This window comes from Amyelois transitella, chromosome W (assembly GCF_032362555.1).
Source record: "Amyelois transitella isolate CPQ chromosome W, ilAmyTran1.1, whole genome shotgun sequence".
NCBI classification, from domain to species: domain Eukaryota; kingdom Metazoa; phylum Arthropoda; class Insecta; order Lepidoptera; family Pyralidae; genus Amyelois; species Amyelois transitella.
In genome coordinates, this window is record NC_083536.1 from 9,743,546 (window position 1) to 9,749,142 (window position 5,597).

Consider the following 5,597-nt stretch of genomic DNA (forward strand, 5'->3'; position numbering starts at 1 on the left):
CCATCAGGACATCCCCAAGTCGTTCTAGTTTCAAATCGCGGGTATACGGGTTTTTCTTGAGTCGCGAGGGTATTTAATATCGCCTTTTCACTCATTTCGGTAATCGCTGCACCTATTTATTTATGTATATTGTTTATCTATTGTAGTTTTTATGTATGTATATTATAATTATTTTATTTTATATTTTGTGTAGGTATAAATATATTTATTTAGTTTAACCCCACATGAAGTTCTCTGTAAGACCCAATGGTTGACTGGTAGATAATGCTTCTAGCATTAAATCCGCCAATTGTGCTATACATTTGTATCTTGTGCAATGAAGTTTAAATAAATAAATAAATAATAAATAAATGATGGGTGGCTTGAAGTGGAAGAACAGATAAGTTGCAAGAATTAACAAGAGATAGGAGAACAGAAGAACGATGGTCATTCCTAAGAAGGCAAGTGTTAAAGTCACCCATGATGATAACTTGGCCGTAAGATGGTGCTAAATCTTCAAGAATGGTTTCGAAAGTTAAAAAAATAACAGATTGTTTCGGACGGGCTGTAGAAAACACCTAAAAGAACTCGAGTGTGGTTAAGAGTTGCTTCAATAAAAAGATACTCGGCTTCACAAGAAGGATTTGTATGTTGGGATGCTCGGACAATATTGTATGGGATATAAGAGCGTAGGTAAATCGCAACACCACCACCGGTCGTATCTGTGAACCGGTCATTTCTAATAAGGATAAAGCCTGGAAGTGAGTAAGAAGTAGAGGGTAAAGCAGGATTAAGCCATGTCTCTGAGACAAAAACGGCATGAATGTGTTTACTGTCGAAGGTAGTTAAGAGATCAGGGTAGTGTGCCGGAATACTTTGTGTATTAATATGAACCGCATTAAAACACTTACGTGACTCGGAGAAGGTATTGTGCAGAATTTCATTTAAGGGTGTGGGGAGAGAATAAAAACTGTCCTCAGTTGAAGTTACTGTTCCAAAGCTATCATCACGATCAATATTCATTGTATGATATTTATACATATAGATAAATACCTAGGCAGCATATAATATATAACTAACCTTTTTTTAAAAAAAATAATAAAAATATGTATATAATTTTAATAAAAATTATCTTATAATATAGTGAAATATTCTATATTATGTATTCATATATCTACCTGCCAGCATAAGGGAAAGATTGCGATGAATCATTACTTAACACAATTCAGCATTTTAAATAAAGGGAAAAACATAACCTTTAGAGTAGGGCAAGCGAAAATATAAAAAAAAGGCATTACAAGTAATGTCCAATGCCACATCCACACTTTTATTGTGATGGTATGATTTTTATAACTTCTACTTAAGTAGCCTTCTAGTTTAGTAGTACCTAACTCACAGCACTTTTTATTTTGTTTATTTCACACCATATATACGTTTTAGCTTATTTGCTTAGAAATATTTTTATTTATTTATTTATTTACTAATTTATGTACACAGAAAACATCGAGACTGATAAACACAAGAAACAAAATTACAAAGGTTCTGCTTATTTCAAAAGAAATCTCTTCCAGCAGACCCGAGATAGGAAACATAATGGAAAGGGTGATAGGCGTGTACTCCACTCACACAACTAATAAATAATAGACATACATAAACAAATAAGTACATATATAAAATATAATAAAATACATATATAAATACAAAATAATAAACTTACATAAAATATGTACAATATATACCAAATTAGCAAGGCTTGGAAAGGTAATAATTTTTAATTATTTTTTTAATTGGGACAGTGATTTAGAGTCACGTATCTCGGGAGGCAATGAGTTCCAAAATCTAACAGCATGGACAGAGAAGGAGTTGGATAAAGTGGCCGTACGATGCGTAGGGAATTTAAGCATGGTCCTACGATGAGACCTACATGGAGTATCGACAGGAAAAGCAAGAAAAACCCGTATACCCGCGATTTGAAACTAGAACGACTTGGGGATGTCCTGATGGACTCGGGAAGTGAATTCCAGAGCCTAACAGCCATAACGGCGAAAGAATTGGAGGCAATACCTGTACGGTGAAAAGGGATAGCAAGAGTTAACTTATTTGAAGAACATAGGATTAGGCTGCAAGTCGTCAGCATAGAAGTGATAGAAACAGTTAATATATAATGAAAGCATGTTTATGAAAACTGAGAACAAAATAGGAGACAAAATACCGCTTTGTGGAACGCCAGCTTTCAATTCGCACCAATCTGATTCATCCGTACCGTTACGAACCTGTTGCCGGCGTCCATGAAGATAACTGGAGAACCAAGAAATCACTGAAGAAGAGACGTTGCAACGGGAAAGGGTGGCTAAAAGGATATCAATGTCAACAGTATTAAATGCGTTACTAAAGTCTATTAATACTAAAATTGTGACTTGTTTATGTTCCATGCCCGTTCTAATGTCTTCTGTAACTCGAAGAAGTGCAGTGGTGGTACTATGCGCCGGCCTAAAACCAGATTGATATTTGTTTAAAAGGTGGTTATCAAATAGATGTTTTGATAACTGGTTGAAGGCAGATGCTTCTAGGACCTTCGATAAGAATGAAAGTATGGAGATAGGACGTACGTCATTCAAATGAGTAGGATCTGGGGTTTTTGGGAGAGGACGTACATAGGCCATAAGCCATGATAGAGGAAAGCGATTTTCTGAGAAACTGTAATTAATAATATTGATGATGATAGGGAGGATATAAGTGAGGATTGGAATTAACATCACACGACTTATTTGATTTGGACCAACGGCATTAGAGGAGATGGAATGAATGATTTTGTATACGTCGTCTTCAGTGACAGCTGAGAATTCAAATGGCCTACCGTCGGGAGAAGGCAAAGCAAGAATGGAAGAGATCGAAGCGAATTTTATATTTTCATCTAAAAGAGGAACTGAGGAAAAATGATTGTTAAGCTCATTCAAAGTGAAAGGGAATTTTGAACATGATTTCTGTACTTTACCTATACCCTGAGAATTAAGAAATTTCCACATATTAGCTGGAGAAACATTTTCTATGTTGTCGGAGAAATATTGGCGTTTTGCATTTCTACAAAATCTATTGCAGAGATTCCTTGCAGCATTATATAAGCACCAATTTTCGTTAGTACGATCCCGCTTAAACTTTCTAAAAACACGATTTCGTTTTCTCATGGCGATACGTACCGCCTCCGTGATCCATGGTGCAGGAGGGCGCTTTATTTTGATGGCACGTACGGGTGCATGTTTATTGTACAGTGTTAACACTTCATTATTAAAACTAGCAATTTTTTCATCCACTGTATTAGCCGACAAAACCGGAGACCAATCTATCCTAGCTGCATCAGATGTAAGAGCATCATTATTTATTTTGGAAAGGCAACGGAGTTTCATTATGGTTGGTTTTGGTTTTGGAACTTTAATTTTATAGGAAACGTAAATAAGATCGTGATGAGAGAATTCAGGAGCGGGCGCTTGACCATGATTGGCAACAAGACCAGCTGAAGAGGTAATGATCAAGTCAAGCAAAGAGGGACCATGTTCTGTGTAAGGTTGTGCTAAAATATGTGTGCTGTCTTTTTAGAGACATTTTCTTGTTTTTTTTATTTTGCTTTATGGAAGGGTTAAATGAGCGACAATATGAAAATATATTTAAAACGAATGAATTAGATTACGATCAAACCTGCTTGTTGTGACGCATGCGTTATGTCAGCTTCATTTTTGGTTAGTGAATATCTAATTTAGGTGGCACTACTGTATAGTGCATGTTTGTATGATATTTTTTTTGTACAGTGAACGTGTGATTGTATGATTTTTGACAGAAAAACCATTGTTAAGAATATTATTAATTTACAAATAATATGAATGGTTTTTATCTATTACTGATATCGTAGCTTCCATTACTGTATTTTTTTAATTTTATTGAAATTGTGGTATATATTTCAGAATCTCGATATTTACCTGTTAATAATGTTAATTAAGGTTATTTTTATTTTAAAAGTAAAATATAAATGAAAACTTATCGGCGCAGTCTTTGTGATACTCAGAATTTGTGATCAGTGTTTTTGTTATTAAAAGTATTTCATTTCTTTTTTTCGCTGTGGGTAGTTGCAAATAATAGACCTGCTAATCAGCTGATCCTTTTATTTAAAAGATTAAAAATAATAAATAAATAATAATAAATAGTAACAATATATAATTATGACATATACATATAAACAATAACTTTAGATTTATGTACATATAATAAATTTTGCGCTAGCCTGCCTTTCTGGACTTCCACATCACAACACAATTTATCGCAATGGAGACATCAAACCACTCTGAATTAGAGCAAGTACAGATGACACAGAAGCAACTGGAGAAGTCACTGGCTGATCGCATGGCCAATTTTGAGAAGCGGCTCACCATCACTCCTGCTGCAGAGGTTAGTCAGTTGCGGGAAGAGTACTCAGACTTTAAAATATTGTGCACTCAATCTTCCTTCTGTTGAAACAACAGATCCATAATTTGAGCAGCAAAATTGACTCCATTGAGATGAGGACTCGTAGGAAAGTTTTGCTGTTTAATGGCATACAGGAGGACTCCAATGAAAATATCTCACATACAATATACAGCATTCTTACTGATCAATTTGGTTTCACCGATGTTAGTAGTCACAACAAAGTATGTCACCGCTTAGGAGCTACTAAACCGGATCGTGCAAGACCTGTTCTTGTCCGATTCAATTCGACAGATGCCAGAACAACTGTGTGGAACAAAAAACTGTTTTGAAAGGATCTCCAATAAGTATCTCAGAGTTCCTCACTCGTGCCAGGTAGGAGGTGTTCATGGCTACTCGATTGCACTTTGGTATGAGGCGGTGTTGGACTATGGATGGCGTAATTTGTGTCAGGACTCAGGCGGGTGACCGCGTGAAGTTCACCACAGCTGCTGAGTTGGCTGTTTTGACGAAGAGGTTTCCTGCTGTAGATGCTGATAACAAGCGAGTGTCGCCAGTGGAAAACAAGCAGCGAGCTGATCAACCGCGGAGCTTCTTGTTGCAGACGCAGCCTTCCAAAAAAACTGCCACCATTGCTGCTAAAAACATGACTCGTCGTCAGATGCAGGCAGGCAAGTCCAAGTAAAAGGTGTAACGTCTCATTATTGTACTGTTTAGTTTGTGTACTTTCGCCTGTAGGCTATTTTTATTGTAAAACGTAGGTAGCTAGCGCACAAACTCAGAACTTTTTAATACATAGTTTTATTTTATTTACTAACGGGTAGACAGTTTTAAAATTTATAGTTATTTGTTTTGTAAAATGGCACTTCACAGGCGTTATTTAAATATTTTGCTTTGTTTTTCTTTCTTTTCTATTGTCGTTCGCCGTTCATTTCGTGAATGTCGATGTCAACTTAACTGTCAACTTCATTTAATTGTATGCTTGGTTGTTTCTTACATACAGCCATGGTGTTCTTGCTTCGGTATGTGATAAATTGTTTTTACTTTTTTATTTTCTTTGTTTGTAAGGTCCGGCTGGCGGGTTTGGCGAGAACTTTTACTTTAGTTCGTCAAACTAAATACACCCTTATATTAATAGTTAGTTTGTAAGAACCATATATATATTT